Genomic DNA, 27,500 nt, shown 5'->3' with positions numbered 1-27,500 from the left:
TCTATTAACAGGAGACAAAAAGTATGAAGTGATTAGGAAGAGCCAGCATGGTTCTGTAAAGTGAACATATAATTAATTAACCCAATAGAGTTTTTGATGTAGCAATGAAATAGTAGATAGAGGACAATCTATAGATACCATTTGTATGGATTTTCAAAAGACATTTGATAGGTTTGGTACATGAGGGGAGAAATTGGTATGCATTGCGCCCATTTTCCAAGCATAAAATGGGCGCAATTTATTCCAATTTCTGGGTGCGAGGTCCTGCACCCAATCTGTGCCAGAGGCTTGGCTACCGCCATTTTGGTCCTTGCATTTTAGATGTCCAGTGGCTGCCTGAAAGCACCGTTGTCCCAATTTAAATATGCAAAGAAAGTTCTTGTACCTGTTTCAGCACACTTCTGCAAAATCCATGAAAAAACTAAGTAGAGCATGCATCGTGCACGTTTCGACTAATTTTTACAGTTCTACAGCAGCCTAACAAGAGGTCCTTAAAAAGGACCACTAGAAGTTGCAGAAACTAGTTTTTTTGTGGTTACAGGCCTTCATGTGTAGGCAGAAGGAACCCTAACTCCATAGAGGAGCATCGGGCTGGAGGGGGAGTCCAAGGGGGCATTCAGAGTCCTCGGGGAAAGGGCTGTCGGAGGAATATTGGAGGCCTCACTGGGGAGGGGGGCGGAGATCAGAGGGTGATCGGAGGCCTGAGGGAGGAGATCGGAGGCATCAGGGGCTGTCTGATCACAGGGGGTGGGTGAGGAAGGGACACTGGATCCAGCAGGTAAGTGTAAAGGCACTTGCCTCCTGGATCCAGCAGTCCTCGCCTTCCTTTAGCTGGCGGGTTCCTCGAGGCCTGGGAACCCCGATCAGTCAGAATTAAATTTGTAGTGGTGGATCACCATGAGGCACACCAGTCTCATTATAATATTTAAATGGGCAACCCATCTCCTGGGAGCAGGTTGGCTGCCCGCACCCCGCCCCGCCTCCATTAAAACCGGAAGTGGGCGGGTTGGGGTTGGGATTCAGTTTTTTAACTCTTTAACCTCCCACCTGACCCCAACCCATCCATTTTTGGGGGTTAAAATTTCCCCCAAAGTGTGGGATATTACACTTTGCATGCAAGATTAACAAATGGGAATACTGGTTATATGGAGAAGTTGTAGGAGTTAGATAAAAAGGATATAGGGGTCCAGGTACATAGGTCGTTGAAAGCTAGTTCAAGGTACAAAAAATGATCAAAAACGTCAATGGAATGCTGAGCTTCATTGCATGAGTCATAGAATAAGGAGGCATTATTGTAATTATACAGGGCACTGGACAGACCAACTTGTACGTCGTCAAACTGGCTGAAATTTTCTCCAGGGTGGTTTCGCCACAGGAAGTGGGTTAGAGCAGGACTTCTGCCCACTGCCTTGAGACAGTCATGACTCTGACACATTTGCCTGGGCTGGGGTTCATTACAGGGGCAGGGCAGGCTCCCAGTGGTATCTCTGCTGCACAGTGGGAGTGCACCAATGCTAATGAGTATAATCCAGCACTGCTGCAGTCCAGAAGGGAAAGGAGCTGTACTAACGGAGGGCACAAGCTGCCTGAAAATGAAAAAAATCTTTGGCTGATGCAACTCGGGAAGAACCCTCATGGAAGCTGTTGACATGCTCAGCAGAGAAGATATGGCCAGGACCTCTCCCTCCTTCAGCAATCTTCCTGTCGCTGCTTGAGCTGGTACTGCCACCCCTCTTCTGTTCTCACTTGAACTCGGTGGTACAGCAGAGTTAATGCAGGGAAATCACTTGGTTATTGAGATCTAGTTGGTTAAAGGCATTGAGAAAGAGTAGGCAATTGGGATTAAAAGGATAATGAGCTGCCATAGCTAATTAAAGCTCGACTGGGCCAAATGTTCCTATATTCCGGAGACATTCCTTGCTGATCCTCTTTCCAGAAATGCTATACCGCCCTTTCAAGTGTTCCTCCCTGTTACCAGAGGTGCTCTCCCAGCTCCTGAGGCACTCCTCCCTGTACAGATAACTGTAGCTGTAGTAAAGACAGCTGCTTGACAGTAGTTGTAGTAAAGACAGCTGCTTGATGGCAGTCGGATAAATAGGAAGCCATCTTGGCCATGCGGCAGTACTACACGAGCTGGCACTGACTCAAGACCTAATAAAGAGTACTCAACGATATCTACTCGTAAGCCTCTTAATACTACGATATAAGATAACATTACATGGTACCAGGATTTATAGAATGCACGATACAGGCATACCACAACAATGGAAGGGATAAAACCATCGACTAGCCTGCAACTTGAAGGAAATCTGGACGAAAATTGGCACGAATTCAAACAACGCTTTCTTCTCTACCTCACAGCAATCGACGCCACGACTAGCTCTGGAACACGTAAGGTAGCTTTGTTGCTAACAGTGGCTGGCTCGCAGGCAATCAAGCTGTATAATACATTTATGTTCACAGCTGAAGGGGACAAAAATGATCTGGACAAGGTGATAGATTTGTTCGATAAATACTGCACACCTAAAAAGAATGAAACGTTCAAGAGATTTGTTTTTCGCTCCCGCGGGCAAAAGCAAGGAAAATCCTTTGATGTTTTTCTGACGGACTTAAAAACAAAAGCACAAACATGTAACTTTGGAGACTTGAAGGAATCGATGGTACGCGATCAGGTCGTTTTCGGAATACTTGACAAGAAGGTGAGGGAGAGAATGCTTAGGGACAATGACTTAACTTTGGATGTTGCAGTAAAAATATGTCATGCTAGTGAACTCTCAGCCATGCACACGCAAAAATTCGATGGGAGAACTACAGCAACAGGCGTGAGAGCGCTGGGACTGGACAACCTACCAGTGGATGTAGTACACAGAAGGGACACAAGAGGGCGCACAGAGTTCAGGACTATGACGCCATACGATTGCAGACGGTGCGGCAATAGACACGTGGCAAGACAGTGTCCGGCTTATGGGAAGAACTGCGCAAAATGTAAAGGCAGGAATCACTTTGCTATAATGTGCCTTTGGGAAGAGAAAACCGAAGGTAAAAAGACAGTGCATGCTATTGAGACTGAAGACACGGAATCGGAGACTTTGTATGTTGGAATGGTGCAAAATGACTTAAAACAGGGTAAAGATATGGAAAAGGAAGTACATTCCGTAGGACTAAAGACTGAAGTTTGGATAGCCCCCTTGCTGGTAAATGGCACCATTGTTCCCTTCAAGCTAGATACAGGTGCTAAGGCAAACCTCATAAGCTGGAGTGATGCACGGAATCTCAAAGTGAGACCAAAAATACTGAACAAGACAGTGGCTTTGAAGGCATACAATGGACAAAGTATTGAAACAAAAGGAACGTGTAGGCTGAATGTTAAGGTAAAAAATCGCATTCACCCATTGACGTTTGTTATAGTGCCTGAAGGACATGAGTCACTGTTGGGGGATAAGGCATGTGTGGATTTGGGCTTGGTAAAACGAGTCTATATTTTAATGAACTGAACTGTGTGCAGAGTGCCCCCCAAGACAGTACAAATATAAAGCATGATGCTATAACACACAAGTACGCGGATGTATTTCAGGGTTTCGGAGTACTGCCCTTTACATACTCCATCAAACTGAGAGATGACGCACAACCTGTGATTCACGCACCCAGGAGAGTTCCGGTGGCCCTCCGTGAGAAACTGCGGAAAGAGCTAGACCGCATGGAGGGACTAGGTGTCATAAAGAAGACTGAGGAACCGACTGACTAGGTAAATTCCATGGTTTGCGTCAATTCAAAAAAGACTGATAAATTGCGTGTCTGCATGGATCCCAAGGACCTTAACGCTAATATAAAAAGAGAGCACTATCAAATCCCAAAGAGAGAGGAAATAGTCAGCGAAATGACAGGAGCAAAATTCTTCTCCAAGATGGACGCCTCGCATGGATTCTGGCAGCTGAAACTTGATGAAGAGCATACTAAGCTGTGCACCTTTAACACCCCGTTTGGTCGATACTCTTACCAGTGCCTGCCCTTCGGCATTAGCTCCGCCCCAGAAATCTTCCACAGAGCAATGGAGCAAATCATCGAGGGCCTGGATGGTGTGCGGGTGTATGTGGATGATCTGGTAGTATGGGGCTCCACTCGGAGAGCACGACACCAGACTGGAAAAAACACTTCAGAGGATACGGCAGTATGGACTCAAACTAAATAAAGACAAATGTCAGTTCAGCGTCAATGAAATCACATTCCTCGGGGACAAGATTTCTGCAGAAGGGATTCAGCCAGACAAGTCAAAGGTAAAGGCCATACATGACATGGAAAAACCAAAGGACAAGAAAGGAGTTCAGCGGGCCCTTGGCATGGTTAATTACCTAGGGAAATTCATTCCAAATCTGGCAGTGAAAACCGCTCACTTGAGAAAACTGCTGCACCAAGAGACAGAGTTCCAATGGGGACATGAACATGAGAATGAATGGAAGGGGCTGCTACACATTCTAGCAAGTGAACCCCTACTGAAGTTCTTCTGCCCTGAAAAGAGGACAAAAGTGTCCACAGATGCCTCTAAGGATGGATTAGGGGCTGTCCTTCTACAGGAAGATGAAGGAGAATGGCGACCAGTGGCATATGCGTCACGCTCCATGACGGCTACAGAGTGCCGGTATGCGCAAATAGAGGAGTGCCTGGGCTTGGCATTTGGGTGTGAAAAATTTCATACCTACATCTATGGACTTCCCAAGGTTATCCTAGAAACTGACCATAAGCCACTACTAGGGATCGCAAAAAAGAATCTGTGTGACATGTCATCACGGATACAGCGCCTAATGATGAGACTACAATGTTATGATTTTGAGCTCACATATGTGCCAGGGACACAAATGTTCATAGCAGATACACTATCCAGGGCTGCGCCTCGTGCCACACAAAACAGTGAAACAGAAGAGGATGTGGACCTTCATGTGGATATGGTCTATGCAGCATTGCCCACCTCACAGGAACAACTATCAAAGATAGCCACAGAGACATCAAAAGACCCTGTTTTGAGGAAAGTGATGAGAAATCTTCAAGAGGGTTGGAAGAAAGGGTCATGTAAACAATATCATCATATTCAGTCTGAGCTTTCTGTGGTCAATGGACTACTGCTTAAGTGTGACAGGATTGTAGTGCCCATCTCTATGCGATGAGAAATGCTTAACAGGATACATGAAGGGCACCTGAGTGTGGAAAAGTCAAAAAGGAGAGCACGTGAGGCACTCTACTGGCCAAACATGAACTCTGATATTGACCAGATGATCAGTGAGTGTGCTACATGTCAGGAGTATCACTACAAGCAAACAAAAGAGTCCCTCATTACCACAGAGCTCCCATCACAACCTTGGGAAGAGGTAGGAACTAATACTTTTCACTACGAAGGAAAAGACTATTTGTTAGTTATTGATTATTACTCTAATTATCCTGAGATTGCTCTCCTACCCAGCACCACGTCAAGAGCTCTGATAACTCACCTGAAGTCAATCTTTTCCAGGCAGGGCATCCCTCCAAATCAGGTCTCTGATAATGGCTCTCCCTATGCCAGTCATGAGTTTTAGTCGTTTGCTACAGAGTATGAGTTTAAGCATGTAACCTCCAGCCCGCTCTACCCTCAAGCCAATGGAAAAGCGGAGAAGGGGGTGCAGATTGTGAAAAGACTATTAAAGAAAGCAGCACACAGCAACACTGACCCATATCTGGCCATGATGTCGTACAGCGCGGCCCCGCTGGAAAGTGGCAAGTCTCCAGCTGAGCTCTTACTGGGTCGCAAAATCCGTACTCGACTTCCCAGGCATGTCACACCTGATCACAGAGGTGAGGTATGGGCAGACAAGGCCCGGAAACTTCAGCGGAAACAAAAAACGCTCCATGACCGCACAGCCACTGCACTAGTGCCTCTACAGGAGAAGGATGTTGTTCGCACTGAAGGGCCTGGGTCATGGAATCAAAGAGCCACCGTTCTACAACAGGTTGCCCCCAGGTCATACAGTGTCATGACAGAAAATGGCAATGTGTATCGCAGAAACAGGAGGCACCTACTGAAAACCATCGAGACCTATCAGCCGCAGGAGGACAGAGAGGATGAGCTGATGATGGAAATCTGACAGAGTGACGAGGAGACGAGGGCAATGCCACAAAGTGATGAAGTACACAGGGGTGACAATGAGACAAGGGATCCGTGTGGTACAGACATGAACTTAATGGACACAACTGGGTTGGCCCAGCAAATACCCGCTCAGCTACGCAGGTCACAGCGCACCAGAAAGCCTGTCGTTAGACTCGACCTGTAGACAAGGGAAAGGCTGTAAACAGCTAATGGACTTCTGGGTGTGGGTATTGTTTATATGTACCGGCAGTTATTGCAAGGTATAGTTACACTGACAGTTACATGTTGTTAATAGTAATTAATAGTAGTTACACTGACTGTTTTTATATGTTGTTAATATGTGTTATGTTATGTTATGGTGTTTACTGTTTATGTCATCGTTGAGGGGGAAAGATGTACAGATAACTGTAGCTGTAGTAAAGACAGCTGCTTGACGGTAGCTGTAGTAAAGACAGCTGCTTGACGGCAGTCGGATAAATAGGAAGCCATCTTGGCCATGCGGCAGTACTGCACGAGCTGGCACTGACTCAAGACCTAATAAAGAGTACTCAACAATATCTACTCGTAAGCCTCTTAATACTATGATATAAGATAACATTACACTCCCTTTCACTCAGGCACTCCCCGAACCACCCCCCCACCCCACCAACCACCCCCCATCAATCTCACGGAGACATTTTCCCTCCTGCTGTAGCATTCCTTCCCACCACAGCACCTTGGCTGCCAGTTTCGGCTCCAAATTCACCTGAAGCTGTTACTTAATTGCAAGGGTGGGCTGTCTGCTGCTTAGGGAAATTCCTGATCGAGTAAAAACTGCCAGAAGATCAGCAATTGCCACCTGTGGCAGGCAGCAGAGATTTTTGATCTATATTTTCTTCTGTAAGGTACACCTACAAATTAATATTTATTCAATTTGCAAAGTGACTCCACACTTTTACAAGCACAGTTATACATTGACATATGGACAGCTGCAGCTTACAGATGAATCCTTTAATTTTTCACTAAAATTATACATTGATTGGCTTTTAAAAGCATCTACAGCCACATTCAAATATTTCAGAACACCAAGAGTGCATATTTCATAAAATATACAGTGGGATTTTTGAGAGGGAATGATATGCAAATGGAAAAGTTGAAATTGGAGGTAAAGTCCCCATAGCTCAATTTTAATAAGTATCAAATTTAAAGATTTCTTTCTCAGTATGACCAAGTAGTTAAGGATGCCAAAGCTATTTCTCATAACTTTTGTAAGTACTGACCAACATTATCATCCTGAAGCACTTGGCAGTGTAGAAAGGCTGTTCAGAAGACAGCCCTACACTCTGTGCATGGTACTACGCATGACATCTTTAATGTTCAAGGTCTTGTCCACGCATTCTTGCCTGCTCATCCCTCATACTCATCAATCCTGCAGCATTCCAATACGACAGCCTAGAAAAGGGCTGCCAGCATATTAAGTCTATGTGGTATAAAAGATGATAAGAGATGATGTTAGATGATACACTTTCTGTTGGGTTCCATACTTTATAATTTACAATGATACTTAGATTTTTGTTCGATGTGGGACAGCATTATTTTAATGCCCTATTCCCCTAAAGGAATCGGGTGCTTACTGTGGTACAGTTCCTCAGACCCCTCCAGTACCTCATCCAATTGGCCATCATCTTGAGCTCAACAGTGAATGACTGTAGGCTTTTTGACAACAGGAACATCACAGCCAAACACAATCCTCTTCTCGCTCAATGGGAAGCGATCGGGAATGGGCGCCTGACTGATTTTTGCCCTGCCTGATCCAGGAGTACGGAGACAAATGATACCACCCCTACTACCATCCTGGCTGATCCAGGAGTACGGAGACAAATTATACCACCCTTACCACCACCTTGGCTGATCCAGGAGTACCGAGACAAATTATACCACCCTTACCACCATCCTGGCTGATCCAGGAGTACCGAGACAAATTATACCACCCCTACCACCATCCTGGCTGATCCAGGAGTATGGAGATGAATTATACCACCCCTACCACCATCCTGGCTGATCCAGGAGTACGGAGATGAATTATACCACCTGTGGTAAACCACTGTTAACCCTGTACATGTCTGTGTGGTAAACCACTGTTAACTCTGTACAAGTCCGGGCATGTCTCCGTCCCTGGCTCCACCCCTAAGCCCGGGTATAAAGGTGACTCACCACCCTTCCCCTGGGAGCTCTTAGGATGGATTCACTAGCAGAGGCATGCTCCAGTTCTTAGTCAATAAAAGCCTACTTCATATAAGTCCATCTCGTAGTCTTTGGTGTTGTTGATAGCACATCAATTTTATTGACTAATTTTCGACATGGAGCAAATCTTGAAGCCGGAACGTTTAGACCTGGCTCCTCAAGCAGCAGATCCAGCCAATAACTTTGAACACTGGCTGAGCTGTTTCGAAGCCTTCCTGGAGGCCTCCAGCACTACCGTCACTACAGATGATGCGAAACGGCTTGTCTTGAACTCACGGGTGAGCCACCGAGTCTACTCGATCATCCGAGATGCCACTACTTACGCGGCCGCCATCGCGACGCTAAAGGAACAATACGTGAGGCCGGTTAACGAGGTCTACGCCAGACACCTCCTGGCTACCCGAAAACAGCGCCCCGGGGAATCGGGCGCCGAATATTTACTGGCACTGAGAGTCCTCGGCCGGGACTGTAATTGCAAAGCGTGACGGCCAAGGAATGCACGGAAGACCTGATCCGAGACGCCTACGTAGCCGGCATCAGGTCCAACTATGATCGGCAGAGGCTGCTGGAACAGAGGGGGCTCGACCTGCAGAAGACGGTGGCCCTCGCTAACTCGCTAGACGTGGCCCTCCAGAACATGGATGCCTACCCCCCTGACCGGATGGCCACGTGGATGCCACGGGGGCAGCCATCTTGGGACCCGGTAAGGCCACAAGCCGCCAGCAGCCCAACTACAGCTGCAATGACCAGAGGCCAGAAATGCTACTTCTGCGGCCAGGCCAAGCACCCCAGACAGCAATGCCCAGCAAAGGACGCGACCTGCTCCAAATGCGGCAAGAAAGGCCACTACGCAAGAGTGTGCAGGGCGAAATCGACCCCCAATTCCAGCAGCGCCGCGTGTGAACCGTACAGGCTGCCATTTTGGACCCCACCAACCACGTGTGAGCCGTGCGGGCCGCCATTTTGGGCACCACCAGCCAAGGGGGAGCCGCCATCTTGGACACCATTCCGGGACCAGGCCCCCGGCGCGGGCGAATACTACAGCGACCCACCGACCTCGACGATGGCCTCCATCACCCTGGACCAATCTAGGCCCCATCAACTAGCCAGGTCCATGATGAACGTAAATGTAAATGGCCATGCCACAAATTGCCTTTTCGACTGCGGAAGCACGGAGAGCTTCATCCACCCCGACACGGTGCGACGCTACTCCCTATCGGTTATGCACACACGCCACCAGGTCTTTATGGCCTCAAAGTCCCATACGGCGGACGTCGGCGGCTACTGTGTAGCGACTCTGACAGTGAACGGCGTGGAGTACAGAGTTTAAATTCCTCGTCCTGCCACAGCTCTGCGCTCCCGTACTGCTAGGATTAGACTTCCAGTGCCATCTGGAGAGCGTCACGATGGCATATGGCGGGCCCCTGCCCCCACTTACAGTCTGCAGCCGGCAGAATTTAAACATGGCGCCGCACAAAGTATGCAGCCTGTCCACCCTGAAGGTCAAACCCCCCCCCGTTGTTCGCTAACCTCGCCAAAGACTGCAAGCCAATTGCTACTAAAAGCAGGCGGTACAGTGCCGGGGATAGGAGCTTTATTAAATCAGAAGTAGAAAGACTCCCGAGGGAAGGGATTATCGAGGGCAGCTCCAGCCCATGGCGAGCCCAAGTGGTGGTAGTAAAGACCGGCGAAAAACAGCGCCTGGTTATTGATTACAGCCAGACGATCAATCGATACATGCAATTAGACGCATACCCACTTCCCCGCATATCTGACATGGTCAACCAGATAGCACAACATCGGGTATTCTCGACGATTGATCTGAAGTCGGCATACCACCAGCTCCCCATCAGGCCTGAGAACCGCCAGTACACGGCCTTCAAGGCTGACGGTCGCCTCTACCACTTCCTCCGAGTGCCCTTCGGCGTCACCAACGGGGTCTCGGTCTTCCAAAGGGAGATGGACCGGATGGTTGACCAGAACGCGCTGCAGGCCACCTTCCCCTATCTAGACAACGTCACCATCTGCGGCCATGACCAGCAGGACCACGATGCCAACCTAGAAAAATTCCTCCGTACGGCCCAACGGCTGAATCTGACATACAACAGAGAAAAATGTATGTTCCGCACCGCGCGCCTCGCTATTCTTGGCTGCGTGGTGGAAAACGGAGTCATCGGCCCCGACCCCGACCGAATGCGCCCCCTCCTGGAACTACCCCCCCCCCCACTGCCTAAAAGCCCTGAAGAGATGCCTAGGGTTCTTCTCTTACTACGCCCAGTGGGTGCCCAACTATGCGGACAAAGCCCGGCCCCTCATCAAGTCAACCTCCTTCCCCCTGACGGCAGAGGCCCGTGCGGCCTTCACCCTCATAAAAGAGGACATTGCGAAGGCCACAATGCACGCAGTGGATGAGTCCATCCCTTTCCAAGTGGAGAGCGATGCATCCGACTTCGCCCTAGCCGCAACCCTTAACCAGGCGGGGAGACCCGTGGCCTTCTTTTCACGGACCCTCCAGGGCCCCGAAATTCGACACTCCTCAGTCGAGAAGGAGGCCCAGGCGATAGTGGAGGCTGTACGGCACTGGAGGCATTACCTGGCCGGTAAACGTTTCACCCTGCTCACTGACCAACGGTCAGTAGCATTTATGTTTAACAACAGACAAAGGGGGAAAATAAAAAATGATAAGATATTGCGGTGGAGGATCGAGTTATCCACCTACAACTACGATATCTTATACCGGCCCGGGAAACTTAATGAGCCCCCAGACGCCCTATCCTGTGGGACATGTGCCAACGCACAAGTCGATAGGCTACGGACCCTCCACAATGATCTCTGCCACCCGGGGGTCACCAGGTTCTTCCACTTTATTAAAACTCGCAACCTGCCTTACTCCATCGAGGAGGTCAGGACCATGACCAGGAACTGCCAGGTCTGCGCCGAATGCAAACCGCATTTTTATAGGCCAGACAGGGCACACCTGATTAAAGCCACCCGCCCCTTCGAACGTCTCAGCGTCGATTTCAAGGGGCCCCTTCCCTCCTCTGACCACAACACGTACTTCCTCAATATTATTGACGAGTACTCCCGTTTCGCCATCCCCTGCCCGGACATGACCAGCGCCACAGTCATCAGGTGCCTCAACGACCTGTTCGCCATATTTGGCTTCCCCAATTACATCCACAGCGACAGGGGCTCGTCGTTCATGAGCGACGAACTGCGCCAGTACCTGCTCGAGAAGGGCATAGCCACGAGCAGGACTACCAGCTGCAACCCCCAGGGTAATGGACAGGTAGAGAGGGAGAACGCAACGGTGTGGAAGACCGCCATGCTCGCCCTAAAATCCAAGGGCCTCCCAATCTCCCGCTGGCAAGATGTCCTCCCCGATGCGCTCCACTCCATACGATCACTGCTCTGTACTGCCACAAACGCCACCCCTCACGAGAAGATTTTCGTCTTCCCCAGGAAATCCACCTCGGGGACATCACTACCGCCATGGCTGACGTCTCCGGGACCCGTCCTGCTCAGGAAACACGTGAGGAGCCACAAGACGGACCCCCTGGTCGAAAAGGTTCACCTCCTCCACGCCAACCCACAGTACGCCTACGTGGCGTATCCTGACGGGCGGGAGGACACAGTCTCAATTCGAGACCTCGCACCCTCAGGTACCACCCGAAACACCATCGATCACCATCCACTACCTCCACCCACCACCACTACCCACGACGCACCACCGGGGTGTCTACCACGAACTGACGACATGCCGGTGCCATCCCTACCCCGAGAGGACGACACGCCAGTGCTCCGTCCCACGCGAGAAGCGGCTGCAGGCAAAGAACCGCCGCAACCGGCACGACGAAGATCATTACGGCAGACAAGACCCCCGGAGAGACTTTCGTATACGAACTTTTGAAACACTTCACCCCGCCGGACTCTTTTTTTAAACGAGGGGTGAATGTGGTAAACCACTGTTAACCCTGTACATGTCTGTGTGGTAAACCACTGTTAACTCTGTACAAGTCCGGGCATGTCTCCACCCCTGGCTCCACCCCTAAGCCCAGGTATAAAGGTGACTCACCACCCTTCCCCCGGGAACTCTTAGGATGGATTCACTAGCAGAGGCATGCTCCAGTTGTTAGTCAATAAAAGCCTACTTCATATAAGTCCATCTCGTAGTCTTTGGTGTTGTTGATAGCGCATCACCATCCCTACCACCATCCTGGCTGATCCAGGAGTACAGAGATGAATTATACCACCCCTACCACCATCCTGGCTGATCCAGGAGTACGGAGACAAATTATACAACACCTACTACCATCCTGCCTGATCCAGGAGTACGGAGATGAATTATACCACCCCTACTACCATCCTGCCTGATCCAGGAGTACCGAGGTGAATTATACCACCCCTACTACCATCCTGCCTGATCCAGGAGTACCGAGGTGAATTATACCACCCCTACTACCATCCTGCCTGATCCAGGAGTACCGAGGTGAATTATACCACCCCTACTACCATCCTGCCTGATCCAGGGGTACCGAGGTGAATTATACCACCCCTACTACCATCCTGCCTGATCCAGGAGTACCGAGGTGAATTATACCACCCCTACTACCATCCTGCCTGATCCAGGAGTACGGAGATGAATTATACCACCCCTACCACCATCCTGGCTGATCCAGGAGTACCGAGGTGAATTATACCACCCCTACTACCATCCTGCCTGATCCAGGAGTACCGAGATGAATTATACCACCCCTACTACCATCCTGTCTGATCCAGGAGTACCGAGACAAATTATACCACCCCTACTACCATCCTGCCTGATCCAGGAGTAAGGAGACAAATTATACCACCCCTACCACCAGACTGGAGAATCAAGGTTGGGGCCTCCCTGGTAAGTATGGCTCAGCTACTCACTGGATAAACCTGCTGAACTATCCGGGACCTACATTTGTACAACACCAAAATAGATAAGCACAAATGTTGACCATCATTTTATCAAGAAATGTTAGATTTTTAAGGGGATGTGATTTGGGAACTATTCTTGTGTGTTTTTGTTTCCTCCTGGTTGCGCTTGGTTGTCCAGGTGCCTTTGAGGCAACTGTGGGCCAGTGACTCTTCTGTCCCAACTACATTATTATTACCACAATGGGTTTCCCTATGGGAAGCACTTGTGCTTTTTGGAGGATAAAGAGGAGGACTAACAAAGAGATGCAAGACAGGTCAAGCTATACCAATATACGTTACACTTCCCATAGAATTCATTACAGGTCAATTATACTTCATGGTCTGTGTTGCTGCAAAGCAGTTTTGACTTTTCTGTGTTGTGTAAGTCATGCAAAAATGCCCAAATCAAATTTAGGCAAATGGCATGAGTCTCACCCAGCTTTGACTTGGTATCAGATTCAGTTTAAAAAGCCACCAGGAAGTCCAATGGATTCCTAGGACTTTTTTTAATTCATTCCTTCCTCACCAAACCCTCATCCCCCCATGTTGTGTATGTAACCGTTTACCTTTAAGGGAACTATAGAATGTAACCGTTCGCCTTTAAGAGCACTACTTTAGGGTGGCACTATCTATTGGCTCATGTATACTGTAATACCGATAGTGACCACACCAGTATATAAGGGTTGTGATACGTTAACTAGGGCAGAATCGCCCGAGCCTCTGAATAGTAAAGACGTGTTTTATTTTGTTAACAGTGGAGTCTGTGATTATTTATAATACAACCCACAGACGTAACATTGGCGACGAGTCAGGATTCGAACCCTGCGGCAGTTGTTCCACGGCGGCTTCGTCCGAAGACAGGACGTTGAAGAGAGGTTTCAATCCTCACCAGTCTGGAACCGACAGGCTGGAAGCGACAGGCATTAGGACCCTGAAGCCTCCATAACCTCGTGGGTAAGCCGCAGCGTTGGCTGCAAAGACAGGGCGATCGCAATCCCTGATAAGAGCCGCGGTGAAACGCGCGAGCGGGTAAGCCAGAGCCCGGGAGGGAGCGAGCAAGAACCGCGCGAGCGGGTGAGCCAGAGGCCGGGGGCCGCTTTCAAGTGCGAGGCGCAGCCGGGCCATCGATCGCATCCGCTGATAAGGCCCGCACTCGGCCTGAAAGTCAGCGTCGGGGAACGGGTGATAACCGCCATTGAAGTGGGCGGAGAGCGCCGAGAAGCGCGGGAAAACCGCCATCGAAGTGGGCGGGGAGAGCGAGAAGCGCGGGAAAGCCGCCATTTTTCGCGGGGAAACCGCTGAAGAAGAAGGAAGAAGCGGGAAACCGCCATCTTGGAAATTATTAAGAATTTCAGGAAAGTAATAAGATTTTTCAGAAAGGCTGGTGTGTTCTCAAGAAGAGAGGGAAAATAAGTATAAGTACAGCAATACTTGTGGTGTTCTCAAGAAGAGAGAAGAAAATTAATTAGAATTTTCAGAAACAAGAAATAAGTAAAGCAATACTTGTGGTGTTCTCAAGAAGAGAAGAAAATTAATAATAAGTAAAGAAATACTTGTGCTGTTCTCGGAAAGAGAAGAAGATGCCTAAGCGAGGAAATATTAATGATTTTAATGCTGAAATAGAAGACAGGGCCACGTATGGGGAACGCATAGGAATATATTGCGTAGCCATATACGCCAAGGCAATAACTTTGTTAAATTCGATGGGAGCAAAAACATACGGGCTCTTGAAACATCTAATAGCACCAGTTAAACCAGTGGACCAGACCTTCGAAGAGATCGTAGCAGTGCTGAAGGATCAAATTACTGCAAGCATTTCCAAATGCTACCGTTGTGGAAAGACAACGCACGACCAGAATCAGTGCTGGTTTAAGAATCAAGAGTGCAGGAAATGTGGCAAACTGGGTCACATCGCGAAGGTATGCAGGTCCAGAAAGAAGACCAACAAACAAAGGAAGCCACCACCACAAGAAAAGTACAACAAGGTGCATCAGGTGGCTGAAAAGAGTTCAGACGAACAAAATTCAGACTCAGACCCAAACAGCCAGGAGTTGGATAGTCTGAGAATCCACAATGTGGGTAAAGTAACTGATCTACAGACGATCTGGGTCACACTAAAAATAGCTGGAGTCCAAGTACGAATGGAGCTGGACACGGGATCAGCTGTATCAGTCATCAACCAAAAGGACTACCACCGACTATTCTCTCACATACCCTTAAGAAATACCAAGTTCGTATTACAGACATACACGGGGCATCGCGTATACCCCATGGGGAAAATAAGAGTCAAGGTGAGAGATAGGGGTAAAGTACACCCAAGAATGAATTTGTACATACTACCTGAGGGAGGACCACCACTTCTAGGACGGGAGTGGATCAAGAAAATAGACATGGAATGGCACTACCGACAAGCAATGACGAGTGAGGACTCTGAGCCGGAAGACGATAAGTCCAGCTTATGTATGAAAAACAAGGTTAACATTAACTCACGGACTAAGGTTGGAAAATCAATGGCGTGCATAAAGACAGAGAATTCTGAGTCTGTTCAAGCTACAGACATATGCATTACGGAGGAACACCGGGCTCGAACTCAACGCTATTTCAAAGTACAACAACAATTAGAACAATTAAGTTACCGCCTCGTACAAGAGATGAAAACAATGAAAAAGTTCTATGACACCGAATGGGAGAGTCTGGAAAGACAACAGAACCTACTGGCTCAAGCAGAGAGCGACCATAGAGCCATCGTGACCAATTACCGATCACATCTCCCTGATGATGTTCAGGGGTTAGAATATTTGCATGATCTAGAGATACAGCAGAAGGGCAAATCACGCTGCACTGAGGATTTTGTTCTGCAATTAGAGACAGAGCTAGTGCAGGCAAAGTTAAGAGAAGTTGAATCACAGGGTGCTCTTAAGGAGATGCAGAAACAAATCTTGGACATGGAAAAGAGAAACGCTTCTTTACCTGATGAGAATAATGTGGCCATGTTGCAAGAGGAGCTTATAGGGGCGAAACTGAAAGAAGCTAAGCAAAGGATGTTGGAACTTGAAACGCAGAACCAAATCAGCGGTAATCAGCTATGTCAAGCAGAGAAGGAGTGCAAGGGTCTACATGAGAAGGTGCAATATCTCTCAGCCCAAAATAAGGGACTACTCACTCAGTTAAATGAAAGTAAACGGGAAATGGCTGAGATGGACTGCAAGAATAAAGAAGAGTTGATGGCAGTGAGACTTCGAGAGGCAGATAGCATAGCAGCCTTGGCTGAACTCCAACAGGAAATTGCGAAAGAAACAAATGAAGAGGAATCTTCAGGAAGCCAGGATTTTATTCCAGTTCTTCTCTACGACTCCTTACAAGCAGAGTGCGAGAAGTTGAAAAAACAGTATGAACAGGCCCAGACTACAATTCTGGAGGGGGTTAACTCAGCAACCTCCGAAAAGCTAGTTTCGTTGGAAGTATATGAGCAACTAAAGGTTGAACATGAGCAAGAAGTCCAAAGGCTGCAGGAAATTCTTGAGGAGCTCAGGGCCAAGACAGACTCATCGGTAGAAGTTCCATACATAGATGAGGATGTAGAGGTGAAAGACATGGCAGAACTCATAAAAATATGGAAGGAAGCCCAAGACAAATATGAGGCGGCAATTACCGAGGTTGACCGACTTGAAGAACAGTTTCAACTGGGAATGGGCCCTGAACATGAGCTAGAGAGCATCGAGGCGCAACTTCTCCAAGCACTGGAAGCCAAAGTACAAGAGGAAGAGAAGATGAAAGCATTGGAGAAAATGATGGATGAAATGGAGGAGTACGCTGAATTACGTCCAGGGGAACAGGAGAATGGGGAAACAGCTACTTCAGTAGAAGGATTAAATAGCCTGATAACGAAATCCCTGAAGGAAGGGAAAGGATTGAACGCACAAATGAGGCCAGGAGGGAAGGAAGGGCAGACATCCGAGGAAGAGCAGGATGAATATGATTGCTTGAAGAAGGGTTTTGACCTGTTGAGTGACACCGAATGTTATGAGGATGTGGTCTGCCCAAATTGTGATGGGAACTCCCAAAGTGCTGAAATCCTGAGGAAGCACTTAAGGTCTAAGGAACATAGAGAGTTGGTGGCGCTACAGATGGCAGCCGGGAAAAGAGCTCGGAGAGTTTCAAAAAGGCAGAAAAGAAAAAGAAGCAGAAAATAATAACTGTTTAAAATATTATTACTTCTACTACCTCAGTCCGAACACTATGAAAGGTGCTAAATTTGTAAAAAAAATCCAGGGACATTATCAAGACAGCCAGTGGGTTGTATAAGTCCGCACTGCTGGTTCAACAGGACGAAAGTACAAGCTGTTAAAAAAAAAAAAAAAAGGCTATGGAGGATGCTGTCTGGAACGAATTAATACCAGAGACTGAATTTATGAACTGTTCCCACAGAGACTGAACCTGTAAACTGATTCCACTGAGTATGTTGTAAACTGTTATATGACGTTGACTCCATTGAGAGTATATCTGTAAATTGTTATATGACGTTGACTCCATCGAGAGTATATCTGCAAACTGTTTATATAAAGTTGAAGATTGTATGTTTAACGGGATTCTGTAAGTAATAAGCTAGGAAGGGAGGAGTGTTGTGTATGTAACCGTTTACCTTTAAGGGAACTATAGAATGTAACCGTTCGCCTTTAAGAGCACTACTTTAGGGTGGCACTATCTATTGGCTCATGTATACTGTAATACCGATAGTGACCACACCAGTATATAAGGGTTGTGATACGTTAACTAGGGCAGAATCGCCCGAGCCTCTGAATAGTAAAGACGTGTTTTATTTTGTTAACAGTGGAGTCTGTGATTATTTATAATACAACCCACAGACGTAACACCCCACGCCACCCCCCACCCCCCAAAGTAGCAATAACATTTAACTGGTATTAAGTTGCCAATGAGCAGAGCTGTGCAGGTGTGAGGCAGACCCAGCAATGCAACTTCAATTTGCCAGCCTCGCATTCTTCCAGACAGTTACCTGCCTCAAATCAGTAAATATAGTCGAACCCCAACCTTAGAGAATGATCTCAAGCCCAAGATTTCTCCGAATCAGCGAATTACATTGGAATTAAAAGTTGCCATTGTCAGATTACAGTGGATTTTCTTGCTATATTTTTTATTCATAAAAATTAAGTTAGATACTTCAAAATTACAGCTTTGATATATGGCTAGCCTCAGGGAATACAATTACAGGTAATACCTATTGCACAAAAGAAATATTTAATTGCTGCAATACAGGTGATCAATGTTAGTCAGACACAAGCATATACTGTTTGCTTTGCTTCTGATTTCTTTGTGTAAGACATTATTCCACAGTTATGATGAGCTAGAGCATTGCAATGGCACTTTGACATTTAATGCTCCAGAGGTAACAACTGCATCAGGTTCCCCTCTGAAGAACCAACTGCTTCAGTGACCAAATGAACAATTTTAACCCCCCTCCGCTGCACATTGGGAACGGTGTGGGCAAGGAGGTCAAGATGGCGGGAGGATTTGTGGCGCGTTCCTGATGCATTTCTGCCCGCCACTATTTTTCCTTGCCTAAATTCAGGTACAGGAAGGCCGCCCACTCCAGAGTAACGGAGGCCTAATTTAAATGGCAGTGCCACATCCTGTTGCCATCATCGGGACACGTTATATTAACCGTGAGCCCAACTAATGGCCACACATTCTTTAACCCATCTACACAAGCTGACGGTAGCAAGGGTCCAAGCATGTGGGGTTTTCAAATTTTTTAAAGGTTCCTTGTGGGTTAGGAGAAACAGGAGTGCTCTCCCTGGCCCCACAAAGATACCTCGAGTCTCCCCTACCTCTCCCCCCCCCACCACCCCCCGCCAAACCCCCAACCCCCACCACCCCACCCAACCTCAACTCCCCCACCCCCCACCCCAACCCCTCCCCCACCTGTCTCCCCACCCACCAATTGTTACTCCCGCCTTCCAGCGGGGGCGTCATTCCCGCCAGTGTCGAGTGGGGGAGTCAGGACATGCAAACGAGCCCCGAGAGCTGTCATCATATCTCAACTGTCTAGTCACCAGTCATTTATTCATTCATTTCAGGTGAGCCTTCAACCTTACACCAAGCTGTGAAATGTGACAAATAGGGCTTTACTAACCAAATGAACAGAGGGAGAACTTGACTATGTAAGGGATAGTTTTGTGAATCAAGTACCTACACATTCAAAGGAATACTGATGCCTGCTCATCATCTTGGTCATATATAGGGAGGGCTTCTGCCCTCAATATGCAGATGGTTTGCAATCAGCAGCTCAAAATCATTAATACCGATGTTCATTAGAATGATACAGCACAGAAGGAGGCTATTCGGCCCTTCGTGCCTGTGCCGGCTGTTTGAAAGAGCTATCCAATTAGTCTCACTCCCCTGCTTTTCCCAATTGCCCTGCAAATTTTTCCACTTCAAATATTTATCCAATTTCATTTTGAAAGTTAATATTGGATCTGCTTCCACCACCCTTTCAGGCAGTGCATTCCAGATCATAACTCGCTGCTTCAGCCCCACAACCCCCCCACCCCCTCCGGCACCCCCAAGATATCTGAGCTCCTCTAATTCTGCCCTCTTGAGCATCCCTGATTATAATCGCTCAACCTTTGGTGGCCGTGCCTTCTGTTGCCTAGGTCCTAAGCTCTGGAATTCCCTGCCTAAACCTCTCCACCTCGCTACTGTTGAGTCTGTGTGTCCCAGTTATGCTTATGATCAATCACTGGACACAGACAACAAGAATAACTTTTAACAGGTCTTTACTATTCGGAGGTCAGGGCTGAACTGCCCAGCAAATCCCTACACAACACTTATATACCGGTGTGGTCACCACCGGTATTACAATATACAGCAGCCAAGAGAAAGTAGTACATCTCTTAAGGTAGTTCTAAGGTGGAACAGGTTACATACACCACAATCCTCCCTTTTTAGCTTAACAGTTATATCCCCATTTAACATAACATAATAACATATATATATATATACACAACTTCATGCAAAACAGTTCAAAGATTCAGTCTCTGAGGAGGCCTCCTGATTCGAGTTGGATAACGCCTTTCAGGGGTCTCTGATTCTCGTTGCTGGGGTGACTCATCTGGTTGGTCTCTTATGGATTGGACATCATCATCAGGTACATTCACTTCTGAGGTAGATGCTTCAGGTTCACTAACTTCTTCCACGGTTGTCTCTGCCGTAACCATGGGTTCGACCCTTGTTCTCGATTCTACCAGTTGGTCAGCATGACGCCGTATTACATTTTCACCAATATCTACCGTGTACATCAGGGGTCCTTGTCTGGCCCGAATTGTTCCAGATTGCCATTTCTCGTTTTTATAGTCCCGGGCTAACACTGGTTGTCCTATTTCGAAACTCCGAGTGGTCTTGTTATTTATATGCTGGAACTGTTTGTTTTCAACTTCCCTCCACACATTTGGTTTTAACAAGTCCAACCTGGACCGCAACCTCCTGTTATAGAACATCATGGCAGGACTTTGGTTTGTCACTGCATGAGTGGCGTTTCGATATGCCAGTAGGAATTTGTCCACCTTGTGTTGTAGTGGAATCTGATCTTCGCTCATGGCCTTTATTGCTTTTTTGAACGTTTGTACAAATCTCTCGGCCAACCCGTTTGTAGCCGGATGATATGGGGCAGAGGTATAATGTTTCACCCCATTCTTCTTCATGAATTTCTGGAATTCTTCTGACACGAACTGCGGTCCGTTGTCTGAACATATTTGTTCTGGCAATCCATTTCTTGCAAATATCGTTCTTAGCACCGCGATCGTCTTTTCCGAGGTAGTGGTAGTCATCTTAATCACTTCTGGCCATTTAGAATGTGCGTCCACCGCAATTAAAAACATGGAGTCCATGAATGGACCAGCAAAGTCAATATGTACACGTTGCCATGGGGTTGAAGGCCATTCCCATGGATGCAGCGGTGCAATCGGAGGTGCATTTTGCACTTTTTGGCACCCTGAGCAGCTTTTCGTCAGCTCCTCTATCTGTTGGTCGATACCCGGCCACCACACATAAGCCCTAGCAAGGCTTTTCATCTTGACTCCCCCCAGATGACCTTCATGCAGTTCCTTTAGAACTCTCTCTCTTAACTTAGGAGGAATAATCACCCTTGTTCCATACATCAATGTTCCTTGACAGATGGACAGCTGTTCTCGTCTTGCTGAGAATGCCGGTAACAGTGGATCACCATGTGCTGGCCATCCCTTCACTGTCACTTCGTAGACCCGGGACAGTGTCGGGTCATTCCTGGTTTCTCTTTCAATACTTGCATTGGTGACTGGTAAACATTCGATGATGGTCGAGTGAAACAACTCAACAGGGTCAACCGTCGGTGCCTCCTCCTCTGTAGGTAGTGGCAGGCGCGACAGCCCATCAGCATTACCATGCTGCTTTGTACCTTTGAATTCGATCTGATATTGATGTGCCCCTAGGAAAAGGGACCATCTCTGAAGTCTCTGTGCTGTCATCACCGAAACACCCTTCTTAGGGTTAAAAATGGATACCAACGGCTGGTGGTCTGTCAGAAGCGTAAACCTTTGGCCCTGCAGGTAATGATTAAACTTCTTTACTCCCCACACAAGGCTGAGAGCCTCCCTATCTATCTGAGCATAGTTGCGCTCAGCGGAGGTCAATGATCTGGATGCGAACGCAACTGGCCTCTCCAGGCCATTTGGCAACTTGTGAGAGAGTACTGCCCCAATACCATATGGAGAAGCATCACAAGCCAAACGAATAGGCAGCGTTGGGTTGAAGTGAGCCAACACTTCCTCCGAGGTGATCAATGCCTTGCTTTTGCGAAAGGCCCTCTTACAGTCCTCGCTTCACTTCCATGGTACTCCCTTCTGCAAAAGAGCGTTCAGCGGGTGCAGCACCGTGGATAAATTTGGCAGAAACTTATGGTAATAGTTAATCAACCCTAGGAACGACCTCAACTGGGATACATTATCCGGAGCGGGAGCCTTCACAACAGCTTCGATCTTGTCAGGAGACTTATGAAGCCCCTCCTGGTCAATGACATGACCACAGCACGAGATCCGCTTCTGAAAGAACTCACATTTCTGGCGATTAACTCGAAGTCCATATTCTTTCAATCTGGTGAGCACCAGTTCCAAATTTGCAAGGTGTTCCTCGTCATCATCTCCTGTAATCAGAATATCGTCCAGGTAACATTGTGTGCCTGGAATTCCCTGTAATACCTGCTCCATTGCCTTCTGCCAAATTGCTGGAGCCGATGCCACTCCAAAAACCAGTCTATTATACCGGTACAAGCCTCTATGCATGTTGATCGTGAGATACTGGCGTGACTCTTCCTCAACTTCCATCTGTAAGTACGCCTGCGCCAGGTCTATCTTGGTGAAGTGTTTCCCGCTAGACAACGAAGCGAAGATATCCTCAATCCGCGGAAGTGGATACTGCACCGTGTGAAGCACCGGATTAACAGTGATCTTGAAATCTCCACAGATGCGAACCTTCCCCGGTTCCCCCGGCTTGTTGCTCGATGAACGCTTCATGACTGGGACAATGGGCGTGGCCCACTCACTCCAGTCTACCTTAGACAGTACTCCTGAACATTCTAGCCCTTCCAGCTCAGCTTCCACAGCAGGTCGTATCGCATAAGGTACCAGTCTGGCTTTGAAAAATTTCGGGTTTGCATGTTCTTCAACCTTGATGTTTGCTGTAATTCCTCTCAGTGTTCCCAGCCCCTGTTGGAACACCTCTTTAGCATCGTCCAATATTCTGGACAATCGTTTAGGTTTGACATCTTTTTTACCGGAATCTACCGTTAGTGCTTTTAAGGAATGCCAGTCCATATTTATTTTCCTAATCCACTCCCGTCCCAGTAGTGGTGGACCTCCCTCAGGTAGCACATATAAGTCCATTCCTCGACTTTCTTTGCCCTTGTGGACCACCTTTACCTCTATCTTCCCGATGGGGTATACTCTTTGCCCCGTGTATGTCTTCAATACAATCTCCGTATCCCGTAGGGGAATATGTGGGAATAACCTTTTGTAATCTTGCTTATTCATGACCGTCAATGCCGATCCAGTGTCCAATTCCATCTTCACTTGGACTCCTGCTATCTGAAGTGTGACCCAAATTGTTTGGAGGTCTGCTTCCTTACCAACATTGTGTACTCTTAGACTACCCAGTTCATTACTGCTGGAGTCTGAATCTGACTTCTGTTCATTCGAACTGTTCTGTCACCTTGTGTACCTTTCTGTACTTTTCCTGCGGTGACTTTTTGTTGCTGGTCTTCTTTCCTGACCGGCATACTTTAGCTATGTGACCAAGCCTGCCACATTTTCTGCATTCCTGATTTTTGAACGAGCACTGGTTCTGATCGTGCGTTGTCTTTCCACAACGATAACATTTTACTGTACCCAAGACCATTTGATTGGTGCTGAGTTCCGGTGACCGTAGCTGCATTTCCGCAGTGCCTCTCGCTGCGGCTTCGTGCGATGCTGCAATAGTGACAGCTTTATCAAGCGTAAGATCATTCTCCTCAAGCAGTCGCTTTTGTGTTCCTTCTTTTAACAATCCACACACAAATTTATCTCTCAGCGCATCTGCTAGTCCTGTTCCAAACTGACAGTACTTTGATAGCTTACGCAGTTCAATTAAAAATTCAGCGTTGCTTTCGTCTTTCAGCTGCGTTCTTCTGTAAAAATTTAAATCGTTCCGCTATCATCAGCGGCGTGGGGTTTAAATGATTTTTCAGGACAGTAACAATATTCGCGAAAGTCTGATCCACCGGTTTATCTGGTGATAGAAGGTGCTTCAATAGCCCGTATGTCTTCGCACCCATTGAGCTTAATAAGGTTAGTGCTTTCTCATCCTCCTTTAAGACGCTCCTTAAAACCTACCTCTTTGACCAAGCTTTTGGCCATCTGCCCTAATTTATCCTTATGTGGATCGGTGTCAAATTTTTTGTCTTAAAATACTCCTATGCAGTGCCTTGGGACATTTTACTATGTTAAAGCCGCTATATAAATACAAGTTGATGTTGATGTTGTTGTTGCTTGATTTGTTTTTCCTTATGTCGCCTCTGGTTCTTTTGCCAATGACCTTAAATCTGTGCCCTCTGGTTACTGACCCTTGTGCCGCTGGAAACAATTTCTCCCGAGTGCCTTTGCATGATTCAATCAAATTCAGGCAATCCATTGTAATCAATTGCTTGAAGAATGAAGGTGGGATGGAGGGCTTCTAGGAAATGAAGCGTATACAGTCCATCCTTGGCTGTCCTCACCTCTGTCAGGACATGTAAGTGAGCCCTGGGAGTTGTAATCCACTGGGCCTCACACTCTGGGTGCTTTGCCCCACCCCTCCCACCCTCGATTACTGCCCCCAAGTTAAAATCGGCTCACAAATATCATACAAACACAAGTGCAACATGGAATAAGAATTCCTGTTCTACAAAGCAAAAATAAATCACCATCAAAATGACAAAAAATGTTTAAGTTTGGAAAAAAACAATTAGCAGGTAACAGAAGAAGAGCATTACTTCTTCATCCTTTGCAAAATACAAGATACACCTCACTGAACAACTCAAACCAACCATAGTTTTCTGCCTTCCTAAAAACTTTCGTCAATTAGTAGTCATTCTCACCATATAAACGGTAAACCTTCTGAGTTGTGCCTGTAAATATTTACATTTCTCAGACTACATTCCATCTGACAGACAGAAGCACAACAGCAATTCAACAATTATAGCCCTAGGCTCCTGGCCATGTGCAATGTTCTGCAGGAGGTCCATATAACACCAGGAGTCCACAGATAAATAGATGTGACAGGAGTCTCCAGAGATTGTGACACTCAGGCTCTGCTCCCCAGAGACTTTTAGCGCGATCAGTGGCTGATGTTGTCATGGCAACATGTCAACCAGCTAAGCTTGAGTAATGTGAAGGCAACCTGAGTCACATGCATATTAGCACTAATATGGACTCAGTCAGACGGGAGCTGGATGCCACATGAAAAGTAGCGGCTATGGGAAAAGGCAGGGCATCAGATATCACAATTAGTGGCCGATCAATGCAGGACATTGGAGTTCAATGTAGGATTGTTTACAGAAAGGTTGCTGGCAACCATATCAACTTGAAATAGGCAATGTACTCACACTGCACCACAGTTGGCTTGCCAATGACATTCCTGTATTGATGTGCAACTCAGAAGGAACAGAACCACAGCCTTGATTCTTCTGTCTGTGCTGAGTTAACTCATTTCAGGCGGTTTAGTGGTAGGGGTGACATCATTTGTCTCAGTGCTCCTGGATCAGGCAGTGCAGCATAATTTTGTTCAAAAAATTTCACTTGAATTATAATGTTTACATTTGCTTAAAAACAACATAAATAGAACATTGTAGAAACACTTGTACTTTTACAAAACATGAACCTCACCAGGCTCAATAAACACTAGGGATTTGTATTTTAACCTAATTCAGAGTTCAGGATCAGATTTGGATTTGATTTCGCAAGGTTTTAAATTCAGGTACCCTAAAGCTAAATCTAATGCAAAATTGAAAATGGGGTGCTAAATGAGTCAAAATTACAATAATGCTCCTCGGTATAAGTGAAATAGCTTTGCATCCTTCAATGTGCTGAGGAACATAAGGGAAGAACCAATGCAATCTGCAGTCAGATTTGTTTCATGAGTAGGACATAAACGATAATAACAACAGCAACTTGCATTTATATAGGAACAACATTACCTGGGCTCACATTCTCCTCATGGTGTAAACCGTTAGGAAAAAAGTGTATAAGGTGATAAGTAAAGCTGATGCGAGTTGTAAATCGTCTTCAAGCTATATTATTATTGCCTATTAGCTGTTACTTCCCATTCAGAAATACTGGTATGTAAGCAGCATAACTAGAGAGGGAAAAAAAACTTGCTGAAAGCTTGTTTTCATCCTTGTTTCAAATTCCTCTATGGTGTCACCAGCTGAAGGCGGAAGACGACTCCTCAGAGGAACCTCCTGCCTCTGAGGGTGCAGACATAAGCGCACCCAGCACCAGCACAGATACTGAGTAGCAATGTGGTGAGAATGGCTTCCAAGGTTGCAGAAATTACCTGTAAACTGCTCACACCTAAACCTGTGGACAAAATGGAGTCAGCAAGAGCCTTTCCAAAAGGCAAGTAATGAGGTGAAATGTGGGAGTATTTATGTGGTATTCCCAGCTCTCAATGAATGGACTCGCCAATGGTCACTGAGCCTACGACTCCCCTTCACAGGCGAGGTTCCCGAGCTGCGTGAATCCCGAGCTCCTGCAGTAAAAGTCAAAAGCTCGTGTTTAAAAACCCTCATAAGGGTCTCTCAACAAGCAGTTAATTAATTGAATGAGGTCGCCCGCCTCTGCCGATTGGGTCTGTGTCGTGCCTTCAAAGCCACCCAAGTTAAATTTGCGAGGTGACGGGATGAGGGCGGGTTCCCGACGCTCTGGCAATTACAGGGATTTTTTACTGCTGACCCGCCCCCAAACCCGCACGCTCCCTCTTTCATTATTTGAAGGGGCTGCTCCTCAAGTTTTGGTTGCACTTCAGTCCCACGCTCTTGATCTACGGCCACCCGGTGCGGAGGGGAGCGGGCAGGTCGGAGGACCTCCTCGTGGGTCTGCTCCTGGGCCTGGCGAAGAAGGCCATTAATTGGTCCAGGCAGCGGGCGGTCGAGGGGGTCGTCCGGCCGGATTGCCTCCCTCTCTTCCGTGGCCATGTTCGCGCCCGGGTGGCCCTAGAGCTGGAGCACGCGGTGTCCGCCGGCGCGCTAGATCACTTTCGTGACCGGTGGGCGCCGCGGGGACTGGAGTGCATGATTGGGCTGGAGAACCAAATTTTAATTTGATTATTAAGGTTTATTTGAAGTTTTATTGGTTTATTACAGTTTTATTGGTTTATTTACAGTTTTAATGGTTTATTTACAGTTTTTATCTGTCTAAATTTATGGTTTTACCAAAAGAGGAACCCGCACGCTCGGGAATGGGAAAATTCTGAGCCCATATCTCTGTAACCTCCTCCTACCCTACAATCTTTTGAGATCTCTGCACTCCACCAATTCTGGCCTCTTGTGCATCACCGATTTTAATCGCACCACCATTGGAGGCCATGCCTTCAGCTGCCTAGACCCTAAGCTCTGAAATTCTCTTCACCTCTTTCCCTCTCTCTCCTCCTTTTAAGA

At 47.2% G+C, this 27,500-nt stretch overlaps 1 long non-coding RNA gene across 1 annotated transcript in view; it reads right to left on the bottom strand.

The window, feature by feature from the left end:
- LOC147121226 (uncharacterized) overlaps window positions 1–26,569 on the bottom strand; it is a 127,482-nt gene extending 100,913 nt beyond the window's left edge. The window contains exon 1 of the long non-coding RNA XR_015077516.1: window positions 26,399–26,569. This is a non-coding gene — a long non-coding RNA (uncharacterized LOC147121226). The remainder of the gene's footprint in view (window positions 1–26,398) is intronic.
- Window positions 26,570–27,500: the final 931 nt, after the last annotated feature.

Source organism: Somniosus microcephalus, chromosome 3 (assembly GCF_052327205.1).
Source record: "Somniosus microcephalus isolate GS21.2 chromosome 3, FLI_Smic_1.0, whole genome shotgun sequence".
Lineage (NCBI taxonomy): Eukaryota > Metazoa > Chordata > Chondrichthyes > Squaliformes > Somniosidae > Somniosus > Somniosus microcephalus.
Note: the sequence above shows the minus strand (reverse complement) of the source record. Positions and strands in the feature narration are given on the sequence as shown.